The following is a 20,314-nucleotide window of genomic DNA, read 5'->3' as shown; positions in this document are numbered from 1 at the left end:
CTATCATGGACGTCCGCTCATCCTCATACTACGGACGAGGATGAGAGGACGTCCGTGATAGGCGGAACACAGACTGCTGGGAAATTCAGTGTTCCGCCTATCACAGGCGAAGGCGGAGACGGAGGCGCGGCCTTTGAATCCTAGAATGGCCGCTGTCTGTCTGCTCGACACGCTGATCGGGCAGACAGACAGCGATGACTCGAGTATAAGCCGAGGGGGGCACTTTCAGCCTCAAAAAAGAGGCTGAAAATCTCGGCTTATACTCGAGTATATACGGTAAAACAAAATAGAAAAATGGGTGTACATATGCAGACAACAACTTCATACAAATACTGTACAGAATTAACGACAGTGGAGATAAGACTGATGTGTTTCAACCCAACATGGGGGTCTTCTTCAGAGGGGTGGCCCGCTAGAGGGAAAGAACATTGTGAGAACATGTATCAATTAATAATTCTATATAGGGATTACGCTCAGAAGTTGATCGGGGGGCTGCACAGGGGGGGGAGAGGGTGGGAAGGGGGGGGGGGGGGGGACTGGGGTTTTTGGGACCCTTTGTATGTTCTGTATGTGTTTAAAAACTGTTCAATAAAAATAAATTTTCAAAAAAAAAAAAATAATTCTATATAGTATGGATACCTTGTACTGTAGTATAGTTACCCAGTAATGTACATCCAAAGAGATAGAGAACATTTCCAGTGGAGATCCCTCTTAAAAACAGACCACTTGTCTCTCCCCACATGGGGTTCCAAAGCCCTCAGTCGCCGCCGTATACCAGGGGGAAAAAGGAAAACTGGGTCCAATGGTGTGGCTTACGAGAGGTCACACTTATAGCTACCCTCCCATAAACAACAAGGGAGGGAGTGCAAACATCAGCAGCCAGAAGGTAGACAGGTCCTACCTGCAGCGAAATTCCATGCAAATGTGCAATTAGCATAGCATGCACAAAATTAAATGGGCAGGCAAGTACAGTGCATAATTGTACAGTGCGAATTATATACACACACACACACACACACACACACACACACGTCTGTATGTGTTGAACACAGAGGAAGATTTCAAGTAGTCCCAAGTGCCCAAGGATAGTATTGCTCACCCATGGTTTCTGTGTGTGGGGCTTTGAGATAGTGACTGAAAAAAGTGAAAATGACACTCATCTAAAAACGAATAAATGAGTGAAACAATCAAGATTCAAAACAAAAAGTGAGCTACATAATATGTATTTAAATTAAGGTGAATTGTAGAGTATATGAGAATGGTGAAAAGAGGCAATAGGTGTATACTGCAGTGTGTGCTGGGGTGAAAAAAAAGGGGGGGTGCAAACACTAGTGTAAGACAAAAGGTGTACACAAATGCACAGTGAATATGTATAAAACACAAGACATGCAAATGGGGGGGGGGGGGGAGTGAAAGAAAATGTATGTGTGCCGTGAGAGGGAAAAAGAAATGGCAGGACAGGTACACCCAGACCGCAAAATACACAAGGGCTGCTAAGAGAAAGTATTACCTGGATATATTACATAGAGGACCCCGGTAGAAGGAGACTGTAAGTAAAGACCCCACCCGGGATGGGTCTTAAATACAGTCACTCCCTAACACTCAGAGTGCAAAAAGGCAAAAATCGCCCATCTATAGACAAATCAAATCATATGAAAAGTTTATATATCAAGCCTTCAAAGAAATGTTACAGCTAGATAAAGCTGGGATAATGCCCAGCCAAAATAGCAAAGGATGCATACCATTAGAGGGCTGGGTGTTCATATGGTCTTCCTCGTGTGGGAGTAGAGATAAGTGACACCTCCCTGTATAGGAGGCATTTATAACCCCAATGCGGCATCTGCACACCTGCAGGAGATCAACAGCAGGCGTGACCCGCCCACATGCCAACCTATCCCTACCTGATGGTGCATGGCCGCCAACCAGGCTGGCCTTGTGTGGCCTCCCCAGTGTCCCGGAAGGACGCGAGCAGCCCCGAAATTACATCATTCCCGTCGCAATTGCGTGACGTCCGTGCATCACGTGAACCCGCGTGGCCCCGCGCATGCGCCGTGAGGCACAGCGTTCGGGAATGTCCAAGGATGCCGCCTGGCAAGGGGGAATGCTCCCAACGAGCAAATGGTACCAGCCCAGATGCCTGAATCTGGAGACATAAGGCGGAGGTTTTATGTATTACCTTGGGGAGATGCAGACTAGAATACTGCAATCACTGAGCAACAAATGATATCACCTGTGATGTGTTTCAGTTATCTTGCAAACCTGGCCTGTTAGTGGGCCCTGAGGACAGGTTTGATGACCACTGCATTATAGGGTACCTGAACAACCTACTGCATGCATGAGTCGTAACTCAGAACTGGAATTCAACCTGTCCTTTACCATTTGGACTTTTTTATGCCTGGAATACCTGGGGTGGTCTTTTATTGTCCAGCCAGGCCAAGGTGTTACTTCTGTTTGAAAAGCAACAAAAGCTACAACTTTAGGTTTATCTACTGTATGTTCGCAGGTGATTATCAATTTGCCATTGCATGTCTTTTCTGTCTCTGGACCGGTGATCGAGGTAAGTGACTTTGACAGTCATTTGGTTTCATGTCTCGGCTCTCCTTTTGGATGGCAGTCTGAGCGGATTTACCCAGTCTACTGGGTCTCTGGTTTACTTAGATTTCTTGTAGCTTGGAGTAGTCCCTGTGTAAAAGAGAGTGTGTGAACGTAACAAAACAAATGGAGGCAATACTGCTAATGTATAAAGGGTGGGTGGTGTGAAAAAAAATATCAAACATAAATCACATAAATAGATGTGTGGAGTAGTCCCTGCTTCCCAGCCATTTGGTGGAACTTTCAGTGATCAGGCAGGCCTTGGATGATCTCCTAAATGGCCATCTGTGCCTGTCCTATATAAAGTCTGGTGACTAGATTAGGTCAGTTTCTACACACCCAATAAATCATATTAACCTGTCCTTGTCACCTTTACAGAATGGCTGTCTTGTTTACAGGCCATTTTATAGAACATATATTTAACCTATAAACTCGGAGTTAATGACCTTGCTGAAGCAGAAGGTATAATACCAAATAAATGTCACTTATTCCTGCAGATTTGACAGGCGGACTTTTTGCATGCTATTCATTGAGCGATGAGTACATTGTAATTTCCAGCTAATATTGTATAGCAGTCATTCTTTAAGTATCTTAAATTGAACTATTTTTTTCAGCAGGATGTTTTCAATTCTTGTTTTTGTGCTCTGACCTATGAACAGAGTTGTCGGCATTGCAGGCAAAAGATTGGGGGGGGGAAAGGAGGTATGACTGGAGAAGTTGTATGTCATGGAGGCTATGAAAGGGATGGGAAAGGCGGGATGTTATTGAAGCAGAAGTGAAACTAGATCCTTGGCTGTTCGTACAGGAGCATATTTCCTAAGCAGGTTATTGCATATATGTCCTTGTCTAACCCGTCTTCCTTGAAGCTTTCTGTGCTTCAATATTGTGCTGTTTGGCAGCCCATAATGTCAAATAAGGGTCTGTACAGACTGCAGTGCAGGTGTAATGTACTGGCGTTCTAGAAAGTGATGGTACTTTGGGGAAAGTTAAAGTGCACGCTTTTATTTTCTGTAGAAGCAAATGTTTCCAGGCTATTTAAATCTTGTTGCATTTTACATTAGTTTCACCACCCAAATGTATACTTTATGACCTATCTAGCTAAGTCCTAATGCATTGATGTAACTCTGGGGTCTCCAGACTTTTCAGTATGAGGACCACACCACAAAATTGGCAAATATTCACGCACACAAAAAAAATCAATTTGGTAAATGAATAACTTATTTTTTTTTTTTTTAATCATCATATGATTTAGAACAAAAAAAAAACTAGTAAAAAAAACATTTCCAAGTAAACCTGAGCCCCTCAGTCTCCCCCCTTACAGCAGCGTTCCCATCAAAGGCTTCCTTACATTGGCCTTCCCCTTACATCTGATTACCTCCTTACATCTGCATCCCAATCAGAGGGCCACTTAAAATCTTGCAGCAGGCCACAGTGTGGAGAACCCCGACCTAATAGCTTGTGTCTAAGCTTAATAAGCTGTGTCTGAGTTTAGTTTTTGTACTTAATAATCATACTGTAGGTACTTTATCTGCACAGAGCCCCTTGGTTTTGCCATCTATACTGCAAGGGTTAAAATGATGGGTTGGGTGTTCCTAAATACCTTTTTTAGTGGCTGTAAATGCTAATGATTTGCATTTTTTCATTAAAGAGGTCTTTCACACTGTGGCGCTTTTCATGCGTTTTAGAACTAAAATAGCGCCTCTCAAGCCCACCCCAGTGTGAAAGCCGGAGTGCTTTCACACTGGGGTGGTGCACTTGCAGAATGGGGAAAAAAAAGTCCTGCAAGCAGCATCTTTGGGGCAGTGTATACACTGCTCCTCCACTGCCCCTGCCCATTGAAATGAATGGGCAGTGCAGCCGAATCGCCTGAAAAAAGCTTCGGCAGCACCGCAACATGGGCGCGCTATTAACCCCTTCGGCCGCTAGCGTGGGTTAAAAGTGCCCCACTGGTGGCCAAAAAGCGCCAATATACAAGTGGTAAAACTACAGACGCTATACCACTAAGGCCCACCCCGCCCCAGTGTGAAAGGGATCTAACTGCCATTCAAAATGTGTAGCAATTTATCTTCTATAAGCTATATCTTTGGTTCAGGAAGATGTGACTGTATAAGGTATTAAACAGACCTGTATAGAAAATGTGCAGTGTTGTCCTACTTCTATTACTTCTAAATGGAGCAAAACTCTCTCCAAACTTTTTACCCTAGAAAAAAAACTTGCAATTTTCGGGTCTTGGAACCCCAGCTTAAAAATATAGCCACAGCTCGCTGATCAGGAATTTGTAGAACGATTTAAAAAGATGAATGAAGACTGTGGCTAACTAGTGTGTTTGCCCATTGCAAATTATTTTAACGCCCCTTTTGTTTTTAACAAAAAAATTTCAGTAATTTTGAATTAATTATGATTAATCCTGATGGCTAAGGCCGCGTACACACGGGCGGATTGTCTGCCCAACTAAGTCCGACAGACAGTCCGTTCAAAATTTGAATGAACGGACTTGACCACACACGATGAGCAGACAGTCCGCTGAAAGCGTGCGTGATGACGTGTACAGCACGTACGACGGGACTAGAAAAACGACGTCCTATACACTGCAATGCAACCTTCGGCCGTGTAAATCCTTTCTGAGCATGCGCCATACTTAGTCCGTCCAACTTGCCTACACACGAGCGGACTGTCCGCTGAAACCAAGTTTGGACGGACAAAACCAAGTTTGAACGGACAAAATTACGTAAATTCCGTAAGACTTTGTTCGTCAGACAGTCCGCTGAAAAAGTCCGCTGAAGCCCACACACGAGCGGATTGTCCGCTGAAACACGGTTCAGCGGACTAAGTTGGACAGACAATCCGCCCGTGTGTACGCGGCCGAAGGTAGTAAAATTTGTGGCTTCCCCCAACATTGGTGGCCAATGTAGATGTTTGTTGTTGGTTATTGGAAAGTTGCCCCTTTGCATTGGTGGCAATGGTAATTTTGTCAAAAATATTTTTGTCATAATATTCATCCACATTACGTTTAGTGACAAAAAAAACTAAAATAAAATTTGAATAAAGCGAATTGAAAAACTGACGAAAATCAATTCCATTTTTTGTCTACAAGCGAAAATGGAATTTAAATGACAGGGAGGTTTACCCACCTGAATTTTCACTTTCACAACTCCATCTGTCAAAGCCCCATCCTCCTGATGGGCTTATTGATTGAGAGACGCAGATTCCTTCTGGCTGCCTGGGAGTTCTGGAACAATGCCCTGCAAACCACGTGCTGAGTGTTTCTCCTCCCAGCAAGGTAGCAGTGCTTAGAAATGTGTAAAATAGCCTCCCCAGACCAGTTCTATGCCCTGTACATTCCCATTTACTTCCCCATCCACTTCCCCATCCCCACTTCATGTTGCTAGATTTTTACTCCAGGGGTATATGAGTTTGGAAATTCTAGAGAAATGCTTAAATACTGTAGCTGCTGACTTTTACTATTGGGGTACTTACCTGTCCAGGCATTCAGCAATGTCCTCACCCATGCTGATTCTTGAAATGGCTCTCGGGTGCTGCCAGTGACATCTTGGCTAAGGGATACTGGCAGTGGAGCCTTGCAGCTTCACACCCGGTTTCCTACTGTGCATATGCTTTCTCAATGGGACGGCGGCAGGGGGGGTGAGTGGTGGTAGGAGGTGGGGCAAACTTTTGGCTCGCTTTGCGGTGGCAAACTAAAACAAAAGTTTTAGTTTGGTTTTGACAGGTACCCGCTCCCCAAATGCCAAATGTGACAGCAAAGGTGGGGAGGAGAGGCTGACAAGTGGAGTTTCCCCTTTTGGGTGGAGCTCAGCTTTAAAGAATGCATTTTAGTCAAAAGACTTTGACTAAAACTAAATCAAAATTTGACCTAAAATTAACACGGATTGGTGGTCCATGTAGGTGAGGGATAAATTTGCCATAAGCTGCTCTAGCCTTACTGCTACCACTGCATAGGTGATATAGGGAAAATCAAGTTTTGCAACCCAATTGTGTAAATACAAAAGTGGTCCTTTCAGTTTATCCAGCAGCAACGCCAGTTGTTTAAGATAACATAAATAACCAGGATGTGAAGGCAACTGCACAGAAACTAATTTACTTCACCCTCCGAGTTGACATCTTGCTCCCAGAAACAGATGCTGGATCTTCATGATGCCTTAACAAAGATGGTGGCATCTTTTTGGGAAGATGAATCTCTAAACTGTTAAAAAATACTTAGTATGAATGCATGTGCTTAACATAAAAGTACTTTGGTGTTTAGTCCACTTTTATTTACAATGTTGATGCCTGCGATCTGCAAAGTTGTTGTTTTTTTTTTTTTATTGTAGGTGGGAATGTTTTGTAAAATGCATGTGAAACATTAACTTCACCAACGTAGAGTAAAAAGAAATTACACTATTTGCTGGAATAGTATATCCGTGCACCCACAAACAATGTTGATAAGAACAGTGAATAGACAATGATTTGTTATCTTCAGTCAGTGCCTGGTGATGTCATAGTTGGCACAGGCTGCCAGTGAGATGGCCTGGTAAATGCATTTCCACTGCTCCAGTCATCCCCTTGGCAGATTATTCCCTCATCACAATGAGAATCCTGATCAGAGTTAGATGAACTTGTTTAGAATAGAAGAGGGGATGGGTAATTAAATGGGATTTGGCAGGCAGGAAACAATCTATTCCATCACTGGCCAGCACTATGCAGAAATGGTGGTTTCACTTCTATCCATGCCATTCATATGTGGCCATGCTTTTAGGAAGTGTTACTTATGTTTGCATAAAGTTTTACAGTAATTAACAGTTGTCATTTGTCCATTAAACTTTACATTGTACTCATTTATATTTTTCCTAAAAACATTTTTTTCCTAAAACATTTAAACTGCATCCAAATATGGGGATTGATGGACAGTTTATAAAATATATTCATTTTTCTTTGGAATAAACATTTAATGCATGAAAATGAATTCTTTGTGTACTGTTGGTTAGCTAAAGAGACAATAAGTCAATGCTGCTTTATTTGAGGCAGAGATCACAAAAAATAAAAACAATCCCCTGCTTGTTAATGTCATAATATGCTAGTATGCATTGCATACTACATTATGAAAGACTTTCTATAAAAAAAAAACCTTCAGCAGCACACTGTCACCGCTGTCTGGGCTTCCACCTTTAGTTGATCTTTTCGGGGTTCGCAGGTTCCGGCCATTTTAGGGACCTAGCCGCGATGACGTTGCTTATGCACACGGAGTCATGATTGCAGCACAGCGCTCTCAATGGACAGTGACATCGGCCCAAATTATGTGAAAATCACCTAAACGGTGCACATTTAGGAGATAATGTTACCTACAGGTAAGCTTACAATAAAGCTTACCTATAAGTAAAAGTGACAGAACGGAGTTTACTACCACTTTAAGGCAACTGCCAAAGGCAAAGGAAAACTTGCTCTTTGGTATACAGTGCAAAAATATGTAGAGGTGACTGGACAAACGTGGTACAGCTTTTCAGTCCCCACTATGCCCAACATACAAAGTTTATGTTAGCCTGTAATGGTTTGTAACTTTGTACAGCTGTTTCCCTGTGTTAACCCCCCATGCAATTCCTCCAAGAGGTAAACTGATATTATACCAACTTCTCTTGCAGAGTCTTACAACAGACTCACAATACAAGAGTCATGGGTGTTCCCGCATATTATTCCTCTGCCAGTGCAGGAAAAGTAGCAGGAAGATCTGTTCTCTACATGTGCCAACCCTTCGCTCTTCCATTTATATAGCTCACATTATTGCACAGTGTGTATTAAGATAATATAAATATACACCTGTAACAGTATAGTACAGGTATAGAATTGTACACCTGAACCACAGTATAGTAGAAGTATAGGAGCATACGTTCGCTATCTGTCCATTGGATTGGATGACAGTTGGATGGAAACGGACATGCAGTCCGTTTCCATCTGACCGCCCCATAGAGGAGAGCGGGCTGTGTCTGTGTCAGAGCGGGCACGGCCCTGTCATCCGCCTGCTTGGTGGGAATCTGCGGAGAGATCCCCCGCTGAGCATGTGGATTCACCCAATGTGAAAGGGACCTACTACAGGAGGTGTTACCAGCCAGATCACCAGGTGAAAACTGAGGTGGAAAAGCCTAAAAAAGAAAATGAATGCTGCCACCACATCTAATGATTGTTGAGCTGCAATATATTACATTTTTGGTTTTGGGTTTAACACCATTTTAAGTTTGCAGACTGCACTGGCTGGTTGCCAACTTGTTCTGCATCTGTTACTCATAGTATTAAAGCCAGGGACAGCTAGGCACTTTGCCTGTTTTTAAAATGAAGTCAACAGTGGTCACCTACTTCTCAGCACAGGTTTTCTGATATTTTTCTGTCAATGCACTATAACGTGGTCTGTGTGCAGTCTGATTTGTTGCCAAGGAGCCGGTTAACGAATTAATTTCCTTAGACCCAGGCAGTAGGGACCTTTCATCTTCATCAAATATTATTTCCGCTCAATATGTGAAGGTGTAGTAAGGAGGCAGTGATGTGAATTCTATTTCCCCCCCTCACTATGAGCCCCCCTTCAGGATTATCTGTTGCTGGGAACGCCAGCCTACGCTGCTCTTATTGGATGCAGTCACTCAGTGTTACATAATTTTGCTAATTCTCCCCATCTACTTTCCCCGCCTGCTTAACATCACGAGAGGAGACGCATGCTGGATTCGAGCAACACTGCTCTGCGTTTCCCTTCTGAGATGTGGCGTATCCCTCTGTACAGTGAGCAGCCAGCAAGGTACAGTTTCAATGCACTCCTAAATAGATCTATAGGCTACTGTAATGTATATTTCCAATGTTCTACAAGATGATTGTATGTTTTTATGAGCAGGGCTCTCCTCATTCTCTTGTCTTAAATTGTATTGTAACTGTAATGTCACATTATTTTGTAAAGGGCTGCATAAACTTGTTGCTACATAAATCCTTTAGAATAATAATCTAGACAGCGCAGATTGTTGACCATATACTATGCTGGCTAGCTTTGATTTCTCACCATTATAGGTTTTCTGTAAATTAAACACAAATAATGAATTTAGGAAAACCTATACTAAAGTATGGAGGCTGCCAGATTTCTGCTTCTGAAGTTGCCAGTTTCCAGGCAGTCATGCTGATCTGACAAAGACCTTTAGGTCTGATATGCTCATGGATTCCAATAAAGGGTGATGTTTTATCTTGCATAAATATGTATATCCTCTTGCAAGTTTAATGCTGATCTGTCAACTTCAGTCCTCAGCTTGCTTCATGCTTTGTCTTGCTCAGTGATGGGTACTGAAGCCTGACATGGCCAGGCAGCTAGTGGTTGCTTAGGCTTGGCGATAGCAACCCTCATATTCTCTCATTACATGTTTACTTTAAAGCCCATTTGCAGGGAAAATTTAATTTAAATGGTACATTGTGCATCATGTACTTTACATTTTAAGTTTTGATTCCAAACACCTCTTCCTTAGCCATTCCATTGTGTAATGGATCGCAATCACGGTTTCCTTTATAAGCCAAGCTTATTTCCTGCCCTGGGGAGCAGATATTTTCCCCTGCTCTTTATCTTCTTGTGTACTGGCTCCTCACCACCCATGTGAGTTCTCCTGTCTCCAAAGCCTATGAGAGAGGACATGCCACCTTCACCATAATGAGGTGTCGTCCACAACATAAAGGCTGTGACATGGACATCTGAAGCAGGGCCCCAGGAAGTGGAATGGGAAAAAAGATCATCACTTGAACTTGACTTCAGGTAAGTAAAATGAGCATTTAGATCTTTTTTTTCCTTGCATGGTAAAATCCACTTTCTAATGCAAAATGGGACCCCGGCAAGGTTGTCCCTTGTCCCCCATTGATAAATTGACGTGAGAGTCCTTTCTTTGCAGAATTAGGGACCATCCTGATATCACTGATCACTCTGTATGGACACCATTTTATTTGAATGTCACAGCATATGCCGATGTCCTCCTTCTTCATCGTGAACCTTTTGACCGAGCTAGACAAATACAGTTCACTCTCTAGTTTCCGCATACATTTCCAGAAGTCTCAGGCATTAAACATCTCTTTACCCAAATACTCAGTTGGACATCTAATTTTCCATTTAAAGGGGTGATGGCACATATTGGATACCTGGGCACAAATCTGTCCAGGAATCTAGGTGACGCTTTTGAGAATAACTCCCCTCACCGCCCCCCCCCCCTTACTTTCAGTGATTAAATGGGACAACTGGCACAGAGAGACCTTCTCATTGGTCGGCAGATGCTTTATTATTCAAATGTACAAAATGCCTTGCTTACTGTACCTCCTGCAAGTTCATCCCTAATTAATTTCTTCGAGCCATCAGTACAACATTCTTAAAAAAAAATTATGGGCCCAAAAACCATTACATTTGCCCCAGTCGATCCTACGCCTATTGAAACTACAGGGAAGCAGGGCGCTTCCAGATATCGCTTCCTCCCAGGACACCTGCCAGTTAGGTACAGTCATTGAATGGTGCAAACAATGGCATTCTGCTATTGACTCTCCCCTGGTGCCCGACTGGGATTCCTTTTGGCTCAGATTACATCCTACCATTGGTAAGATCTGGTGCATTTTCTCTAAAGTGTTCAAGAGCAAATACATTTTTCCACACTTCTCCCCGTTCTTCCCCATTTTAGCTTCACGGCACTGACACATGTTGGTTTCAAGCTAGACATATTTGACCTTTTCAAATAAAATACAACTTTCCTACTTGTTGGCCGTCTCTCGTCTTAGTGTCATCTTTCACTTGTAACCTCACAGAATTTAAACGGCTGTGTGATGACCAGACGCCCTTGCAGGACACAATCTCTCTGATGTACTGTCTAGTGATTCTAAAAGCTGAAGGTTTTTAACCTTCATGCATTCTATGCATAATGGTAAAAAACAAACTTCAGTCTGCAGCATCCCCTACAGCCTCCCCAATACTTACCCAAGCCAGATTACAATCCATTCATATGCACAAGTGCAGCTTCTCTCACGGGTTCTCTGTCTCTTCATTGGCTGAGATGACAGCCAGAGTGGGAGCAGGGGGTGGGGCTGAGCCCTCTTATGTGAGTCTTGTGGACACACAGAGTGGGGGCTCGGGAGCGAGCATGCACGAGTACCCCCAGCAAGCGAAGAAGAGGAGGAGGAGGAGCCAGGAGTATTGGAAGAGAATTACTCCCCTGCTTACAAATCCCTAATGAATATGACAGAAGCATGGTAGTTATGCCTAGAGACGTGTGGACCCTGCAAGACTCCGTGGGGAGAGGAACAAGGTTTTACCCTTCCAACCCACCCCACTCCCCCTTTTTTCTTTTTGCTTTTGCCCCGTCCTTTAGTCTGCTCTGCTCGAATTTTTGTGCATGCAGAGCATTATACATATGTTGTATGTGGTAGTCACTTTTTTTTGTACTTTGCACTGCTACAATGGGTCCAGTGAATAGACATGACCATATTTCTCTCCATGGTTGTACGCCTTTATGGTGGTGTGCCATTGGTCATGGTACTAAGTCTTCTTTTCCACCATGACACATTAGTATGACCAGAGTGGATCTTTCATGTATACCCTTTGTACTTTGATATAGTGAAAATAAAAATAATGACTTGGGTCAATTTGCTTTACCAGGTAGAAAATCTGTCTCCAAACTGCAGTCTGATCTTGCTGACTCTCAGCACTTTACAGAGCACATGGAATAATTTCCATTGATATCTTGACCTTAAAACCCAACTTCTAATACAATCTGGCCAAATCAATGAAGTCCTAAAAGTCTTTTTTTGTAGTAGTAGTATTTTTTTGTAGTAGTAGTGTCGAATTCAGATAAGCTTCTGCAGCAATTGGCCAGTAACATTACAGCTGCCTTGCATCGACTTTTTTAAGGTAGCTCATGCCTTTGCCAGCACTGTCCTCATTAGCCTCAATGTTCTTTGATGGAGCACAGGTTATTTTTTGTGTTAAATGGCAACCAACTTCCTGTGAACCCCCAGGGCATCAATAATGTGCACCCCTGGTATTATGTAATCATGAAGCCAGTCTGAACCCATGGAATAATTCTGAAAGGAGCGTCATGCAGTTGGGCAGAGGGAACCTGCAATAATGCACAAAGATTTTTAAAAAGAAAAGGGGTGGCAGGTGGGCATAAATTGGATAGGGAAAGGAGAACTGGAGATGGACTTTAGACGTGTGTATTGTACCTAAGCAGAATCTCTACTTTGTCATGCCCAGCTTTCAGTGACATTAACAAATTTGCTAAAACGTCTAGCTATAACTTCTGAATAGTAGCTGTTGGTGGCTTCTAAACAGGTGTTTCCTTTTCTGTGTATCTGTCGTATAACGGATTGAATAGGACAGGTGTTCAAAACAATGGCAATATGCTTGAAGTATATCGAAACGTCTTTTTTTTTTTTTTTTTTTTTTGTGCAGTAACCCTTTGGGTAACAAACACAACAAGGAATTGGTCACACACTGGAACTCCAAATTATCTCAATGTTATCTTTATTGTCAAAGGGGTCAGACAGATACAGGCAATGGTAGACATTTCACAAGAGATAGCTTGCTTGTTTACAACCTTCAGGTAGTAATCCTGTTATTTGTCCTTGCGACTGTGCGAAAACTGCTCTGACCAAAAACTCTCGCTTTTTTCCCGGGAGTGCTACTGTGAGACCGGAATTGAAAGCACACATTAAAAGCGAATGCAAATATTGATGTAAATTCTGCAAAGCATTTTAGTGTCAGGTAAATGTGATGGATACCTCTCCATACCATCTTCTATTTTTAAGGTGGTTCTGTCGTTTTAGTAATTTATTTTATTGAAATAGGATATGCCCTAGTTTGCATATAAAGCTTGGAACACTGGTCATAATTTTCTGCTTTTAGGTCAAATGAGGAAGCAGATCACATAAATGGTCGCTTTTCCTTTCTTTTTTTTCTTTTTCTTTTTTTTAAATACTAATACACACAATAGTTGTTTTTGACAATCCAATATTAGCCTATTTGAAAATTCTCCTTTCATGTTGTGAACTCTACCTGCCTGCTGACCATCTCTTTCCTATCTTTTCTAGCTGACAAGCCCCGGCAAAACCCAGATGAATCCTTCAAATGGTCATCGCTGACCTTTTTCTTAGACACACGTACTGCCAAGGATCATACCACAACCAAGCATCGATACAGTGTACTGATGCTTGGTTGTGGTATAATCCTCGGCAGTACGTGTGTCCAAGAAAAAGATGTCAGCAACGACCATTTGAAGGATTCGTCGGGGTCTTGCCGGGGCTTGTCAGCTAGCAAAGATGCATGCTCTGTTTGTGAGACACGGTAGAGGTCCTGCCTGGTGATTATCCCTCTATGCCTATTGGATTGAGCCATCTCGATTGTCTCTGGTTCCTAACTGTAGAAGGGTGCTGTGATTCTATTGCTGATCGGACATTGACCTACTCTACAAGCTTACATAAGCTTGCCGTTTGGTAAGCTCGTATTTTACACGGTGGTGGATTGCACTTAGGGTGTTATTTGGATGATTAAGATTTTCTGTTCACCTTCACCGTCCACTCATTGGATTTTCTTTTATGGACTTATTTTCACCACTATTATTATCACAATTAATACTTGTCACTTTTTGTAGTCAATTCAATCTTTGAGGCTAACTACTGCTTTTGTTATTATTTTACCGCAGCTTTTATTTCCATATTATTGTCTTATTTGTGCATATCTCACAAGCATGGAGCTGCAGCTATTCATATATTGTTTGATTCACTGTTAGGGTTTATTAGGCAGCGCGGTATTTATTTTGTGTTTTCTGTGGCCCTTAACATGCCCTAGCATGCATTTATCATATTATTATTTTTATTATTGGTACTTATATAGTGCTATCAAATTTCACAGCGATTTAGGCTGGGTTCACATTTAATTGGCACGCGGCTCACAGCAGGGTGTCCGGGTGCATCCCTGTTCTCTGTTACAGGGACAAATCTGGCCTGCATTTTTGCCTGAATTGAATTCGGACCTGAAACGGAGCCAAAGACACGCAAGACCTTTGCAATTTGCTCTGCAGCTGCCACGGAGATGTGTGAACTGGCTCCATTCAGAGCTGATAGCATTCTGTGTTCAGGTTGGTACTGCTCATAGACCTAATCCAGGTGTAGGCTGCATAACCACTTGCCGAACAGCCGCCACAGTTTTGCTGCGGCAGAATGGCACGGCTGGGTGAAACAACGTTATGTAAGATCGCTCCGCCTGTGGCCACTAGGGGCACCTGCTGCTCGCCCCCGGAACCAATGTGAGTGCCCATTGGTCACCGACACCGCCCGGCTCCCACGATTACTTGTGACACACCGAAGGGAGAAGAGACTAATCATCTGTTGATACAAAGTATGAACAGCGATCTCCCCTAGACGGTCTCATCCCCCCCTTCAGTTTGAATACAGAGAGGAAACACCGTTAACCCGTTGATCGCCCCCTAATGTTAACCCCTTCCCTGACAGTGACATTTTTACAGTAATCCGTGCATTTTTATAGCACTGATCACTGTATAAATGCCAATGGTCCCAAAAATGTGTCAAAAGTGTCGGATGTGTCCGCCATAATGTTGCAGTCCCGAGAAAAATCACAGATCAATGTCATTATTAATAAAAATAATAATAATAATAAAAATGCTATAAATCTATCCCCTATTTTGTAGACACTATAACTTTTGCACAAACCAATCAATATACACTTATTGCAATTTTTATTACCAAAAATATGTAGAATACATATCAGCCTAAACTGAGAAAAAATTAGCTTTGTTTTAAAAAAAAAAAAAAAAATGGGGATATTTATCATAGCAAAATGTACAAAATTTTGTGTTTTTTTTTTTTTGTTTTTTTAAATCGTCGCTCTTTTTTTGTTTATAGCGCAAAAAATAAAAACTGCAGAGATGATCAAATACCACCAAAAGAAAGCTCTATTTGTGGGAAAAAAAGGACGTCAATTTTGTTTGCGTGCAGCACCGCGCAACTTGTCAGTTAAAGCGACGCAGTGCCGTATCGCAAAAAATGGTCTGGTCATTCAGCAGCCAGATCTTCCGGGGGTGAAGTGGTTAATGGATTCCAGGTGTATCCTAGCTGTGTCCATTATCTGTTACCTAAGCATAACCATATGTCTTCCCCCTCCCATAGACCAAAGGTCACCTGAAAGACCTTCTGTTGAGACAGATTCCTAAAACCTATAGACTTTAGCATCCTGTTACCTCTGGCTAAACAAGCTTAGCATATATACAACACAAAATACAAATGAAATAAGGGTTTGATCAGTTGTGATGTTTTCTAAATCAGACAACTTGTATTATTCTAATATGAATTTTATTTTGTCATTATCTATTAGTGTATCTATCATATATACACCAATATATATACACAATTATTGTATATATGTATAAATTCATGACTTGAGTTGGGGGTGTTCTCGATGTCTCAAAAAAAACCATCAAGTGATTCTGGTCTCCTATACCTTCTGTATTGAACTGTATTGTAATTGTATTGTCCCCCATTATATTGTAAAGCGATGCGTTAACTGCTGATGCTATATAAATCCTGTATAATAATTTATTTTGTTGAGAAATCTGTTTAAAAAAACAGCCCCCCTCAAGGCCAGTCCTACGATGGGACCCAGCGGGACCATTAGCCTGGGCGGCAGGTTCTGAGGGGCGGAACATTGACGCCCAGGAAGACAGTGGTCCCACCTGATCGCTCCTTATTCCGCTGTGTGGATGGCCTGGCGCCGCTGCTATTACATGTAATGGCAGAGCACAGTTGGCCGCCCACCAATCCTCTCGGCGGCTCCCCGCCTTTGCTGCTGGCAAGAGAAAGTCAGCTGACAGGCTGACAGCCAACAGCATGAAGAGGGAGGAACTTTCTGCTGAGCAGAGACCCCATGATGAAAGGGGGATCGCTATAGGTGCAGCTGACAATGAGAGAAAGTAAGTGCCGGCGCCACTATCTCATCTCCATCACCCCTGCCTGTGTCTAACCCCCCCACCACCCCTGCCTGTGTTGTCTAACCCCCCTGTATCTAACCCCTTCCCTACCACCACTGCATGTGTCTAACCCCCTCCTTACCACCCCTGCCTGTGTCTAACCCCCTCCTTACCACCCCCGCCTGTATCTAACCCCCTCCTTACCACCCCCGCCTGTGTCTAACCCCCTCCTTACCACCCCCGCCTGTGGCTAACCCCCTCCTTACCACCCCCGCCTGTGGCTAACCCCCTCCTTACCACCCCCGCCTGTGGCTAACCCCCTCCTTACCACCCCCGCCTGTGGCTAACCCCCTCCTTACCATCCCTGCCTGTGTCATCTAACCCCCCACCACTCCTGTCTATGTCTAACCCCTTCCTGTGTCAGCACTTCATTCCTGAACCCAGGCAGCACAATGTCTTGAGCCGGCCCTGGTCATGGCTATCTTGAGTAAGGTCAAATGATTCATGTAACATTTACTTTCTCAAACCCATCTGCCTTTAGCTTAAGCATGCAGGCAGGAGGGTGTGCTTGGTTGAGAAAACCCTTCCTGGGATGTAAGACATCATGTGCCTAGGCATGAAAATCAGGAAGTAACCGAAGAAATGCAAAAAAAGTTTAAGTTTAAAACAGGAAAGTATATCATATTTACTTATCTATTAGCAGCATAAGGATTAAAAATAGTTACTGTTGATTTGGAGAGTGAAGTTACACTTTAAACTGTTGGAATGTGGGACATAATTTCTTATCATTTATAGCAACTGATCATCTTTTGGGTTGTTGCACTAAATTACTGTACTTGGCACATTATCATGGCCTTATGTACCGTGTGATTAAAAAATACACAATTCAGTTTTAGGACTGATGTATCTCGGTTGCATGCACTGAAGCTTAGGTTCACACTGACAGCGGGATTGAAATCGTACGAGTTCAGCAGAAATAGCACTATTTTACAACCACATGTCAGTCTGACTTCATGAGCAATTTCAGAGAAATCTGTGCGGGTTCCTACACAGATGGCTATACAAATCGCATGCCGTAGTCGCCAAATGTAGTACAGAAATTACTTTTGGGAATCAGTGCGGCAAAGTTGGCTTCGCACCGATTTGGACTGTGCCACTGCCAGCAATAGCCATTACTTTGGCAAGCCAAATAACATTAATGTGAACCTAGGCTTAGAAGGGGATTGGAAGACTTAAAATGCGGAGGAAAAATATGCCTAGATGTTATAATTATTGAACCATGGGTGGTGGTAGTAAAATTGGTTTTGGTTTCTCAATTTAATGTTAGCAGGGCAATGGGCATCCAAAGCAATGTATGGGACAATTAGCACTGGTGCTAAATAAGAGAGCTCTGGATTAATATGTAAGACAACCTGGTACAAAGCTATGCAAAGTCTAGTGTCAGGTGATGGTAGCAATCACTATAGTGTGTTCTGCTTACATCTTTCCTCTGAATTTCTCTGCTTTTAGGGGCTTCACTGCAATTTTGTGTCTGCTCTTATTAGTCAATGACTGGAAGGCCAAAGTTCTGGGAGAGGAATAAGGGAGTGCTTTTGTGGAACTATTAAAGGGGGGGGTGCACGTTTTGATGCCTTTCTCGTTTAAGTGACATCCAGAACTCTTAAAGCAGGCCTTTATTCATTTTTTCAACTTTCCATCTATTAAATACTCTGCCCTTGTTTTAACTTTAAATAGTAAGATACATTTTTTTTCTTCCAGTAAATGCCTTCTAAAGCCCACGTCCTGTTTCTTATCTGGTAAAAAGCCTAGGCTTATGATGACATGCACAGCTCTCTCCCTCACTCTCGTGAGAGTTTGCCAGGAATGGAGGGGGGTGGTGAGTCATAAGAGGGCCAATGGGAGCTGCAGAGCTGGAGGTGTGCCTCTGTGTAAATCCAGGAAGTGAACAGGCAGTAGCTTCAGCTGCCCACAGTTAAAATGGATGCAGCCAGACTCAGTGGAGGGACATTTCTGCAGAATATTTGGCAAGTACAGAATCGCAGTATATATATATAAAATAATATGCAAAGTGGTTGGAGGGAAGCTTCAGAATGGCAAAGATGTTTCCTGGTGCCTCCATGGCAGCATACTGGTGATAGAGCTCCGCCTCAACTCCTCCCTCAGGACTAGTGAATAGCATAAATTAAAGGCATAGTCCCTCCCCCAACATTCTCCTTTTTTTCCCTCATACCTCTTGTGCTGATGAAGAGTAGCAGTACGTCCATACCTCTGCTTTTGGCAGCGTCCGCTGGGTTTAGCCTTTCCCGTGTGCAGCCCCTGTCATTGGGCCGCTCACAGCGCTGATAAGACTGGGAATCCCTCTGTGGATCTGTTGGGGTCTTCTTTCAGTTTCCTCACAGGAATGCAGTCTGCCACCATATCCTATGACGAATGCAGAGGATTCACAAAAAAAATAATTAGGTATGAGACCAACTATACGTGAGTATAAAAAAAAAAATGCAATCGCTGGCCTAACGTGGATCTTTTAAATCGTAGCCCTGTCCACTCCAAGAGGTCCAGAAAATCCTAGAGGCACTGTGGTGACGACAGCCCAGACCGTAGGTCTTATTCTTAATGCCATTGGGTCCCGCTCCTCTGGTCGCAGATCCCATTCTTCACGACATAGATCAAGATCCAGAAGATGAGATTGGTCCCCCTCTCCTAGGACCTATACAAAGAAATGCTGGACCTGTGGGGCTGCTCTGCTGCCGAACAAAGTGATCTGTAAAGACTGTATTTGCGGACTATGCATCCAGCCACAAGCTAGAAAGTCAACATGTTGTGGACCTGCTCAAAAGAACAACGAAGGACTCCTCCTTCTCTGAGCTTACGGCTTAGGTTCCCAGATGTCCCAGGTTCAGGATACAGAACCTAATCGTCCTGGTCTGCAGTCAGAACTCCCCTGCCTCTCAGGCCGACCCGCTAGAGATTCTCCACCTGAGGACTTTTCAGGGGACTCTTCAGAAGAGTCAGATCCTTCTGGCTTCAGTCATTTCTTGGTGAAACCATTCTTCCAGGCAGTCAGATCTGCAATAGCCTGGGAGGACGCAGAAGGACCTCCCCAGGAATCTAAAAGCTACTTCCCGTTCCTCAAAAGGAAGCAGGTTTTCTTCCTTTTGATGGGGGAAAATTAGTCAAGTTATTCAAAATGAGTGGTCAAAGACTGATAAACTTTCATTGGGCCGTTTCAATAAGTTATATCCCTTACCATAGTCGGGAACACAGTTGCTAAGCTCCATGCCAGTGGTAGATGTGTCTGTGTTGCAACTCGCAAAAAATATAACTCTACCAATGGAGGATTCCGCTTCCTTCGAGGATCCCCTTGACAGACGAATAGACCTGGACCTCAAGAGAAGCTACTTAGCCGCAGGAGCAGCGTGTAAGCCAGCGATCGCCCTCACCTCTGTCTAATGCCATCAGAGCTTGGACTGATAATATTGAGATGGATTTGCGCCAGGATGTTCCCAAGGGGGATATAATTAAAGCCTTGGAAGAGATCAGGTTATCGGCAGACTTCGTCGAGGTAGCAACCATAGACTCGATTAGGTGCTCAGCAAGGTCCATGCTGCACTCAGTAATGGCTAAGAGGGCTTTGTGGCTGAAACTCTGGATGGCTGACTTATCTTCCAAACAAAATTGGTGCAAAATACCTTTCGATGGTAAGGAATTATTTGGAGACAAGATGGCTAAAGCTATCCAGGTATAAACGAGTGGTAGCC

General features: G+C 43.2%; 1 protein-coding gene across 2 annotated transcripts in view; it reads left to right on the top strand.

The window, feature by feature from the left end:
- The window catches only part of CSRNP2 (cysteine and serine rich nuclear protein 2), a 77,281-nt gene that overhangs the window by 31,910 nt on the left and 25,057 nt on the right, over positions 1–20,314 (top strand). The window contains exon 1 of one of the 2 annotated variants that reach the window (XM_077483679.1): positions 9,256–9,367. The exons of the other annotated variant lie outside the window; for it this stretch is intronic. The gene's annotated coding sequence lies outside the window, so the exon portion shown is untranslated. Of the gene's footprint in view, positions 1–9,255; positions 9,368–20,314 lie in introns of those variants that run through there. 2 annotated transcript variants of the gene reach the window in all.

Source organism: Lithobates pipiens, unplaced genomic scaffold (genome assembly GCF_037356315.1).
Source record: "Lithobates pipiens isolate NorthernLeopardFrog02 unplaced genomic scaffold, aLitPip1_a1.2 Scaffold_16, whole genome shotgun sequence".
NCBI classification, from domain to species: Eukaryota; Metazoa; Chordata; class Amphibia; order Anura; family Ranidae; genus Lithobates; species Lithobates pipiens.
This window is presented reverse-complemented; position numbering and strand designations above follow the sequence as displayed.